Source organism: Plectropomus leopardus, chromosome 24 (assembly GCF_026936395.1).
Source record: "Plectropomus leopardus strain MGB_pleo_1.0 chromosome 24, ASM2693639v1, whole genome shotgun sequence".
Classification (NCBI taxonomy): Eukaryota; Metazoa; Chordata; class Actinopteri; order Perciformes; family Serranidae; genus Plectropomus; species Plectropomus leopardus.
The window spans coordinates 12,264,991-12,277,011 of NC_142199.1; the positions used below are offsets into that span (position 1 = coordinate 12,264,991).

The 12,021-nt window shown below is 40.8% G+C and overlaps 1 protein-coding gene across 2 annotated transcripts in view; it reads left to right on the forward strand.

Moving 5' to 3' along the window:
• Nucleotides 1-12,021, forward strand: part of LOC121963002 (E3 ubiquitin-protein ligase Midline-1-like) — a 68,364-nt gene that overhangs the window by 12,519 nt on the left and 43,824 nt on the right. The window contains exon 1 of one of the 2 annotated variants that reach the window (XM_042513357.2): nucleotides 9,523-9,752. The exons of the other annotated variant lie outside the window; for it this stretch is intronic. The gene's annotated coding sequence lies outside the window, so the exon portion shown is untranslated. Of the gene's footprint in view, nucleotides 1-9,522; nucleotides 9,753-12,021 lie in introns of those variants that run through there. 2 annotated transcript variants of the gene reach the window in all.

Consider the following 12,021-nt stretch of genomic DNA (forward strand, 5'->3'; position numbering starts at 1 on the left):
GATGTTTGCTCACCAGCCAATGATGTTTGCCGCACTTTATGAATTGAGCCTGTGCTGACCTCCATTTAATGCTTAATGACTTATACACATTCCAGGGACAAATGGTGCGGTGATTGGGTGCAGAATACAAGCAGAGCATTGTGGAGAAGTGTTTTCATGCACTAATTGGAAGGTTTCACATTTAACACAATTAGGACTTCAGTTTGGAAAGCTGTGTGTTATGTAACTACTTCACAGGAGAACATGCAAACAACATCCTAATCTTCCTCTCAGCCGTGAACTTCACATGTATTTTAAATTAGATTTGCTTTAACCCAACTCAAAGTAGTGGGCAGTGAAGACAAATTTTCTGTGCCTCATCACACCCTTATTTTACTAAATACAAACAGGCAGCTATACTGCACTTTACCATGTATGAGAATTTTAATATATAATGTAGTGATGCCTGAAATAGCACATCAGCTTGTAGGCAAACTCTAGCTGTGGGACATGGACCACCTGAGAGCCAGCTGATGTTACCTAGGGGGTGCATGATATCCAGTGACTTATAACCAAGATGCAACCCTTGGGGTTGAAAAATGAAGGAAACGAGGAAGTGCAAAAACCTGCAGTTCCTCTAATGACCACTTGATGCCGACTCCAAGAGCGAGTCAATCCTCATAGATTGCCATGTTATAAATGCCCAACTTTACAACACAAATAAACATGTTTACAATCTGGCACAACACCTCAGCAAGTCCCATCCAATAAATGATAAAAATGAGGATGAAGACCATGAAATGCAACTGAAAGCTCAAGTAAAGCTAGCAGGCTCTCATCTTAGATTGAGTGAATTGTCTTCAAATTAAATTATCCTCACTTCTTTACCCCTCTCAACCTAAGAAAATATTATGAGTTTTATTACAAGCTCTCTTGACACTGGCTCTTGTTTTTCGTTTGTTTGTTTAGATGACTTAAATGCTAATGTGGGCATGCACTTTCTCGTAGATTTTCATGATTTTGAGTCAGTTTTCTTTGGGATTATGTCGTTGTGTCATGGTGTGCCAGCTGGTGTTGGTTTGGGTTGAGGGCGAGCAGTGAGGACGTGACTCCTTTCGTGACAGTTTGAGGACACATTGGGCCCAGTGACAGCTAATGATGATGCTGCCTGACACCCATACTTATGCGTGTGTTTATTTGTGTGTGTGTGTTGGTCCATCTGTGTCTGTTTATGTTTAACTGTATCTATGTGTGCATTTGTGTGCACAGTTTGTGTGTGTGCTGTTGGGCATTTATGTGGCTGTGTGCTTGTCTGTGTATGGACCTATTTGCATTAGCGCTGATGATGTTGCAGTGAATTTCTTCAGCATGACAGAGGATGACCTTGAGCTGTTGCTGCTAGTGAATGTGTCAGATTCAGGCAATGGATCTAGGTGCATGTGAGTGTGTGCATGCATAATGAACCAAAGTTACTACTAGATGCTCTCAATTTGATCTAAAATCTGACAACGTATGCCCTTTCTTCCTTTATCATCCTGGACAATGTTTTTATCACATCCACTTGGATGTCAAAAGGAGGCAGCAGGGTAAAGATGTTCACAACTACTGTTGATTCACAGTGTATTATTACTCACTCTGACCTTAGTTGTGTCATGTTCCTTATTACATATTCACAAATAGCAGTGAATCAAAATGTTTCTGTTGATCGCCTGACCCATCTGATGCTGTAACTCACAATGACATTCTAAGTTATGTGCACAATGCTTCATGTCCTTTTTTCCTGTGTTTTCTTGAATCACCTGAGAGGATGTTTGTCAGATTGTACAGCTCACATACTCAGATGGACCTGGCTGCCCACACACACTGCAGATTCTTTGTCCTCAGTCTGTTGATTCACCTAATTAATATGTGATTGCCAGTGATGAGGAAAAGTCTACTCACAGTACATATTCAAACGGTCTGTTCACCCAAACTACAAGAAACAAGTCAAGGTCAAAACTTATTTAAGTACAGTATATGGCTGGACTGTATATGGTCAATGTGCTGAATTGTGGTCAAATTTTTACAGGCGCAGTCATGGTTTTGCTCACAACAAATCGCTGCAAGCATTCTTCGATTTAATGTGATGCATGATTGGCCCACTACGGCAACAGGTACAGTCTGTGGTGTGATGAAGTCAAGCACCAAATATTTGACAGTTGGAATCTCAACATGCCAAGATGCAACCAAATGTTCTAAAGTATGACATACTTTAGAAAATAAACTATTTGTGACATGTTATAGGAGTCACAAGACGCTGTTTACTAATTGGCTGCAGGTATTCTTTGGCTGCACTTTGTTGTACAAGCTTGAAGCTGCTGCCAAAGTGGCCGCCAAAGCTCTCCATAGCCATTGCATGGCAACTTGCTGCAGGCTGCACTTCACCACTGCTCTGTATTTCAGGTGTTACTGTTAATTCATTCTCAGCTCAAAAAGCCAACACCTCTCTGCTCTGAGTGCTTCCACAGTGCCTCACTCTCACAATCTTGACCACACACTTGCTACGCCCACACATGCTAATTTTATAACATGCATCAAATAATGTCAACACCCTACAAATAAAGGTTAGGACTGCCATTTGAAACACAAATGCAGGAGAATATAGATTCATGGAGAAAGAAACAGTGGCACCAAACACTAAGTAATGATGCAGTGTGTAAAAAGGTAAGAAAAAAATAAGAAGTGATGCAGTAATGTGTGACCATAGACAATGGAGAAGGTGATAAAGAGTTTGCTGAGCAGCACACCTGTAAATGACACCAAACCACAGCATAGTTTTTATTACATGGCTATTTTAGTACAAATATTTACCCACCGGTGTGGCAGATAGCCTTCTAGGATTAACACACCAAACAGAAAATGTACTGCATTTGGCGCTTTGCAGGTGATAATCACGCTCTGAGTACCATGGTTAGTCATATGGAAAGAGCAGCAGGCATTAGCAAAACTCCAACTAAACTGTCAAGTTGTGTAACTTCATCACTCAATCAGCCGGTGACAGACTTTTGCATTTACAGGGCTGGCCCACACTTTGCTGCTGTCCAGCCAAAAAATTTACCAAGAGTTGTATCTATAGTCATCCAAATTGTTCCTTTGTTCTTCTCTTTTTTTCTCTTGATATGCGAGTACTGCACGCCAAAAATATCCATTTCAGAGGAAACAGTGCAGCTACATTGAGTGTTTATCACCTCGACTTCTTTATCTGGTGCTCGCCCCACCCCTCTCCTCCCATATCTCTTAATCTGTCTGTCTTGCTCACCCTCCCTCTCTACTCCTCTCTTAAAATCTGTTTTCGAGGCCTTCTTTTTCGTTTCCCTGATTAGATCAGTTTATTCACTGATGTCACTTGACTGAGATAGATAGCTTGCAGAGTCTACACCAGAATCTCCTCAACAAAAACACCAAATGCTTTGAATACAACGCAGCTTTCTTACTTTCCATCCCTCCTAATCCCAAACTGTGCTTCAAAAAAGCTGCTGTGTCTCCGCTCGGCTGGTACCAGCTGTACGCCTTCGCCTCGCTGATTGAAGCCAGTGCTTTACAGCCAACATGTGAACTCATTTAGAAGGCCAGAGGTCAGTTTGAGGGGAAATGTGTTTGGCATTTTCTAAAGGGCTCTTCGCTGTGACTACCTAGATGTTTCAAAAAGGTCACAAACACAATTTCGTTAGGGGCCGAGGTGAGACATGACTGCACTTGGAAGCAAATGTATATAAGAACAGCTCCCATGAGTCATGCAGTATGAATGCATATCTAAAGCACTGTCTAAGATAACGATCAGTGACTGGGGAGGTTTTAAGACACTGTATATCTAAGCTATAAAGATGCCTCTGGAAGATAATATGCTGATGGAGCTCATGGATGTGTTTAAAATATGTGGGTGTTCACATCAAAGCATGCTGACTTTGCATTGTTGGATAACCTACAGAATGTGTCTTTTTGTATTTTCTTTACCTTGGTTGACTGAGACCCATTTAAAGATAGTGGTGGTGTTGTCGTCACTTGTCTATCTGTACATATGTGTGCTGTAAATCCTGCAAATCCCAGACTCCCCACAGCGTCGGTGCCCTCTGCAAAGGTCTTGGTCGTAACCTTGTCATGCTTTATCCCCGTAATGGTCTCACCCCGAGAAAGGAGACAGACCTCGCTGCATTCCGTTCATTCCTGGTTGTTAAAAAATAAGACCTCACTAAACTCAGTGGCGGCCAGCTTTCCTAAATTCAGTGAGTTGTCATGGGGAGGCTGGAAATGGAAGGCAAGAGAGATTTTTTTTTTTTTTTTGTGTGGTACCTTTCACAAAGAACCAACTAACATGAAGCAAATGATAAACAATAGAGTTTAAAGATGTTTTACTTTCCATAGCTTAGCTTTTATGTCACAGCTTCTTTAATCTTCTTTTTGTTTGATTTCTTTGGTGCCATTAAACGTGACAGAAAAAAACTCGCTAAAACCATGATAATGAAAATGAATGCATTAGATACACAAAAAAACTCACAAGATAGTCTCTTAGGAGCAAAACACAACTGAAGAACTGAAACAAAACCTAATGTAAAAGTTCAATAGTTTCAAAACATTCTTGGGTTTATAAGCAGAACAAAAAAATGGAACCTTTCTGAATGTTAAAAAAAAAAGTACTCATAAGGTTTATCTCGTGTTGACTTTTCTTTTGGCTTCACTTTTTCAATGTATATTATAAAACAGTTTCAAGTGTACCAAGTTTCTTCCATTTAGTCCACCCACTGTATAGTGGGTGCTATATTTTTGCTATATTTTTACACAAATAAAAAAAATTAACTACATGTCCACTGTACCTTGCAAACTCGGATTCTGAACTCAATACTCTCTGTCTCTACTTGCACAATGTTTTTTGTGTGCAATCGAAACATCACCAGGGGCAAGACGAGTACATATAGTTCAAGGTAACAAACCCAACTTTGCAGTATCGAGGTAGAGGACGCTTGACAAAGCTTTAGCGACTGTGTCTGCTGAGAGACTCGATTGAATGAATAGGCCTTGTATCTGTGTGCTTTCATTCTGATGAGTGCTTTTGGATGACCTCCAAGAGGAAGAATAACTGAAGATCTGCTAATGCAAGGACTATGCAATATATCTAAACTGTGGCATCAATGAAAAAAACAGAAGTTGGGCATCTGTCTTCCAAAACTGTCTCTCTGCTGGTAAAACTTTGATTAAAAAACTAAAATGACTTTTTGAAAGGGGGTACCCAGAGCTCCGCACACTGCAACTTAGACTGTGTTTTGTACATGTGGATGTGCTTTCTATTAGATGCAGTGCCATCAGGGCTACCTCTCTTTTTCGACTGAAATGCTGACTTAATGAACATTTGCATATTAAGTTTTTATCCAGTATTAGAATAAAGTTGTGAAGAAAATTGTTCGACACGCATAACTCCTCGGTGACGAAAAAATCGCAAACATGAGAAAGTTCTTGATGAACTGAAATGATAAGGGGCCACACTGAACAACAATATAATGACATCAAATACCCGTTGACAAACTCACATAACTCATGCAGTATAATCCAAGTATAATTTACCCAACGACACGTTCAGTACTTCGCAAATGGACAGCCTTTTCTGACAGGGAACTGAATGTAAAGTAAACCTTACTATGCTCTCTTCAGAGCTAGACCCCATCAAAAAAAAAAAAAAAAAAGAATTTTATCCCACTAAACACAGGATCTGCTGGTCTCCTGCTGCCTCAATCGGTTAGTAAGTTTGTGTTATTGTGTAACTTTAAAGGGTTAAAGATGACCAAAGTCACACAATAACACAAAGTAGCTAACTGAGGCGGCTGTAGACGAGCTGCCCCCAGTTTAAAACTACTGTTTTTGTCTGTTTTGGGAGTATGGCTGAGAAGAGAGCAAAGATAAGTTTCATTCTGTTCCCCATCTGAGAGAGCTCAATTCTTTCATACCTTCTGGGCATACAACTGGCGAATGACACTTGGATTACATTTCATGATTTGTGGGAGACTTTGTAAATGGATGTTTTGATACAGTCTTGATGTCGTTAAACGCTGCCAGCTATGACTTCAATTCATTAAGAATTTTCTCAGTTTTTGGATTCTTCATTCAAGGTGGAGGCTTCCTCCACTGATTCAGTGAAACACAGAGTGAGTAACCGTTAAACAATCAGACATTTGGAGGGTGAAGTAATGCTTTAAGGCAACAACAGTAAAGCTTGTTGGATTGTGTAACAGTGTCTCCTCTGTCCTCCTCCCTCATCTTTCAAACATCACAATTGTGGGGACTGCATTCAACAGTTTTTGTAACTTTCCAAAACCAAGGACCCAACATGAGAAAGTCTTCACGAATGGCTTTTCATTCCAACTTTGAACTCAGAGCAGGCATAACCTCTCTACTAATGTGACAAGGCTACACATCATAGCAACTACTTTGTGCCTTTATAGTTTGACTTGTTACTTAAAGATAGAGTCCTTTTTGTCTTTCTCAAACTCCCTATGTAATTGGTATTCTGTGAGTCTGAAAATGGTGAGTCACTTTCTTTAAAAGTATGACCTTTAGAGATACTTTCCGATTTGACAACTCAAATCATATTCATTCTTAAGAAAAAAATATTAAAAATCTGCATTGAGGTCAATGCACTAACTGTGTGTGCTGCCTACATTTTCCCTCTTGCTGTGCTGAGGGAGCAGCATGTCTTGGGGGACTAGTAGAATGTTCGGAAAGTTAGTGGTCTTGCTCTTGCTGAGAACTGACCTGCGATGGAAACTCTTTCCTTGTCCTTTTCCAGAAGAACATTCTTTAGCAGCCGCCTCACCTCGACTGATCCCACTCCAGCCGCCAGAAACACACAGCCACAATCCCCACAGCAACACACACATCCAAAAACCGTACATGGACATATTGTCAGCACACACAATACCACACACAGGGTATGGACCATCCATCAACGTGAAAAAGCCGTATTATCAATCATATGTGCCATCAACATAATTGTACCTCCATGATCATTGGAATTTGTGAATTTTTCAAACTTTGGTTAAGATTTTTGTCTCAAAACTCTTCACTAAACAACCTCTGTTTTAGATCTTAGAGCCAAAGTAGTGAAAGCATATATACAGGAATTCCAGAACACTTTATCTAATTGAAATGTCTATCAGTGCTTGGCATTTCAGTGGTGCATTCAGTTTTGGACATGCTTTCTGGAACTTATCAGACCCAAACAGTTACATTTGATGCATAAAACCTAATTTTGGGCCAAAACGCCAATTCTGGTTCTAGGATCCTGCAGTCCAAGTTACAGGGTGGAATTAAACCCATCGCCCTTTGCAAAGTAAGAACCATGTCCGACACTTTCAATAACAAGACTCACTCCCCGAGGGCAAAACATGAGGGATTATTTGAGATCTAGCAACCAACGAGCAGCCGGCTTTCAAAGCTTTCACATCACATAGACTGTAAAGTTCTGAATGATGGCTAGAGCTGGTGATTTTTTTTTTTTTTTGGCTTCATGCTGCTTTTTTGTTATGCGCAATTGGCAGCACTGAGAGCGCCATCCACATTGAATCAGACATGACTGGGAGGAATAGTTTCCAGTGAGACATCTGATAAATGCTGAAGATTTCGGATCAAAGATTGCAGTTGTGGTGGGGCATTGTGCCTTGTGTGGGAGGGTAAATGACTGACTTGCGTTTTAGAGATTAATTTAAGCTGCTTTCCTAGTGGGCCGCATAAAAAAGGGATGGGGGGATGGAGGGTGTTTTAATGAGTAGTGGCCAAAATAGCTGAAGTTTTAAGGTAGAATGAGAGAGACAGCAGAGAGACGTTAAAGAACGACAGGAGGATGAATGCTGCTGAGCAAGTGTCATGGATGAAAGTTAATATATAGCATTATTATTAGCATAATTCATAGATAGTGGCCTTTATAATTCAACTAAAGTCAGGCCTTCATTCTAAAGAAACTTATAATTGAACTTATAACTTATACATTTGTGATTTGTTCCAATTTAAAATCAATACTTGTTGTCTTGATATATTCAGCATAATTAACATATCTTCAGCACAAACTCTATTAGTACAACTACAGGTAATTCTCATCTCAGATATGCTGTTTTCACTTAATAATTGACTCTAATCACTTTAACTTTGCTGTTTTTTCTGCCCAAATGGTCTTCATTTGATGTTATGTGAGTAGGGAAATATTTCTCTATTATACTGATATCATGAGACTAAATATATTTTGGATACCATAGTAACATAAGTGTTGTTTTCCACTGTTTTAAGAGGCTGCATTACAATAAAGTGATGTCATTTACTTTACTTAGCAGACTTTTATTATTTGCCTTTACCCACTTTATGATTATATCCACATTACTGATGGGTCTTGTCACAAACTGTCAGCGTATTAATATTTTGTGAAAGCACCAACAGTCAGCCCTTGAATATCTTCGCTATACTGACATTGAGATATTTGCTTAAAAGAATGTGATATTTGTTTTTCTCCATATTGCCCAGCCCTTCATATGATATGCCCTTCATACAAACTGAAAGTCCCTAACTTTCCTTTTGAGCTATTAATGTCAAACTTCTGCAATGAGGACAACAAAACAAAATCAAAATTATTGGAATTAGTGCAATGAGTATAACATGACTGTTTTTGTAATAATCAAGTTAGTGCATTATGCTTGGCCACTATTTTTCAGGTAATTTCAAACATATTAGTGCCTTTTGAACCACTCTTTTTGTTCCCCAGCCCTCTGTTAAGCTAAATTGTCCCACATTCATCCCTGAAAATGGATGTCATGGCTCCAATGTTGGTAATAAATACTAAGCAGAGTGATTACAAACTGAAAACAGTGTGCAAGAGTGATGCTGTGCAACTGCAGGAAAAAGTTTCATAAAAGAAGGTTGCACCCAAATGGGGAATGCACGGTTGAATTTGTCACACAAGCTACAATCGAAGTGTATGGAGAAACCAAGCTAACACTTACAGGACTTAAATGCAATGGGACTGTACTTTTAGGTCTTTGTTTGTGCTGGGCACAACAAACAACTTATCCATTAACTGAATGCCAGGTTTAAAAATTAAAAATAAAATTGGTTACGATGCAGCATGATTTTCTTTAACCGAAATGGAACTCAGCTTTGGGTTGCTTGCATGTGTTCATGTCCACATATGTATTTTCATACAAGCAAGAATATAAGCAAGGACAAATGCACACACACTTATTCACAGAATGACACATCTGACTGCCAACTCACGCTTACACACAGCCGTCCCAGACTCCACCCCCCAGTGGTTCAGTGATTGGCCTACTTAAAGACTGGGCAGCCCACTGGCAGATTTGAATACAGGGAAATAGAGAGGGAGGGATGGTCGGAGGAGGAGGAGGGGAGATGGGGGGGCGGTGCACTAGTTTGTCCCTGCTCTCCCTCCCTCTCTCTCTCCCCCTCCCTCCCTCTCTCTCTCTCTCTCTCTCTCTCTCTCTCTCTCTGCCGGGTCAGGATGGAAAGGCTTATACAGGCAGGGGAGGAAACATGTCATGAGAGGTGATGACACAGCCACGGAGACATATCCACATCCCTGCTGACTCCCAAGTTCGCTGCACGCTGCTGCTTCTGCTGCTGCTGTTACTGCGTCCCACAGAGGAGAGAGAGAGCCAAAGATAGCTTCCGATCTCTCCCCACCTCTCTCTCTTCCTCTCTTTTTCACTTAGTTTGTGGACGATGGGATTTTAATCATGTGGAAGGTAAGACGAGGAGGTGGAATGAGGAGCTTGTTTTGTTTTCTTATGCTGACTACTTAAGGGGCCTTTCTCAGTGGGAGTCTGTGTTTCCCTTAGTTTACTTAAGTCTGAGAGTCCCTGGGGGATTCCCGCATGCTTTCACCCTCCATCTCGGCTCAGATTGTATTCTCAGGAGAAATGAGGAGTGGAAGCGTTGAGTGCCAGCATTACTGGAATGATAATGATAGAGCAGTGGCTTCGCGACTCAGCCAATGACTGTTGTGGAGCCATCTGTATCATGGTCCTGGAGAAACTTCTGCAGAAACAGTTGCTGGATTTACATTAAAAACAAGGTGTCTGTGGTGTGCATAATTATGAGTGAGTCATTTATACCTGATTGCTTTAAGTCTTTTGAGTTCTGAGCAACTTCAGCTTTAAATTGAACTTTAATTTGGGTTGTATTCCCCAAGTTCAGTCCCCATAATGTGGGATCACCTTTCATAAATGCAGAATTGCACACACAGTAGAGCCTGACATGATGTCTTTTGTTGAGTGGATGTGTTTGTTAAATTTGGATCCCATTTTAGAAACTTTACAGGTATTGACTGTGACACTTTTTAATATTGACCCAAAAAAACACATACAATTGTATGTCTGTGTGTGTGTGTGTGTGTACGTGTGTGGGTGGAGTTAGGTCGCATGTGAGAGTCTGTTTTGTGTGACCTAATTTCAAAGAGCCACTGTGTTTTGGTGGTTGCTTGAAGCCCAAGATACATAAAGACAGGAGACAGTGCCTTGAGGGATGCTTAAAATGTGTGTGTGCTTGAGAGCTGTGTGTGTGTGCATGTGTGTGAATATGAGTGGCTTTAAAAGGTCCCGAATTGTCCTTTTTGCACTTAAGAGGGGGGAGTCTGACAGTGTTAATTTAACAGCTTGAGGGGAGAGGACACACTCAGCTGCATGCCATTTTTTTTTATAAATTTTGTGTGTGAATGTAACACACCTTTGGGGAAACACATCCACATGAGTGTATGTTATGCACCCTGCATGTTGTCCTTCATCCATTCCTGTTTGCACAACTCTGTCGTGTGTTTAAGTGAGCCTCCCAGAGGTCAGATTATTCAATTTCACAGCAACTCCTGTGTGCTTGGTATGTACAGTATCTGTGCATGCATGTGTGTGTGTGAGTTTGCATGCGTGTCGTGTGTGCTCAAGCATGTGTGTGAGACAGCTGGCTGCCACAGGCTCAGTGCTACTACTGATCCTTCTCACCTGCTACGGGTCACAGGGATCAAGGAAATCCAGGTTCAGCGTTTGATCTGCGAGACAATGGGGGACTCAAGGAAGGGAAGCTACAGCACTGTAACTGCAGTTTATATGGCGAGTTAAAGGAATAATACGTGTAACTTTGAGCGAACCAAAGCAAATTCATAAAGTAGAAGCATGTAAGACTTCAGTGACAGCATACTTTGATTTCAGTCCTAAAAACTGGCATTTTGGCACTGACATTTCTTTACATTTAAACCGTAAAAAATTTAACTTTCAGTCCACATATACTGCAGTTTGCCACATCCCATGTTTTGACAAATAAAGACTAGGAAGTACAAAACCGTCGTCTGATGTTTGGTTTGTGGTTGTCACGATGCGGACCAATATAGCAACAATAGTATTGTTGCTGTTTCTTTTCCTGTTTCCCCTGACACGTTGCAGTGGCATTGTCAGCCTGGGAGGGCTTGAGAAAAGCATCTCTCAGATCCTTCTCTTTTTTTACAACCTGAAGACTGACTGTGGGAACCATGTAGACAAATATAGTGAAGGCGGTATTGTCATTTCTTTTCCTGTGTGGGGCACATCTGTCACTTTGTTTACATGTGGTAGGAGGGAAAGGTGCATGCTTTTTGCTCGAGTGCTTCAATTGTGAGGAAAAACTTTATTGCTGGTTACCGAACGCATTAGCCACCTACGTTGCTCCCTGAATATCCTGTTATCTCACCAGCGTGTAACTTACTTGATAAATTGGGGAAGTATAACTCGTGAGACACTTATATCTCCCTAATTGGTTAATTTGATCTTCAAAGTGTCAGCAGGCTCCCACTCCAGACGCTTGAGGGGCAAACTGCTAATTGCTATCTAAACATCCTTCAGAAGAGGACAAAGACAGACTGGAATACTTTTTTTCAGTCATCCTCCCCCTATTTCCACTCCACTTCAGTTCATTTTACCCACCCTAGTGTGTTCTTTAATCACCAACCGAATAAGATGAGTGCAATGTTGCCATGGAAACTTATGACAA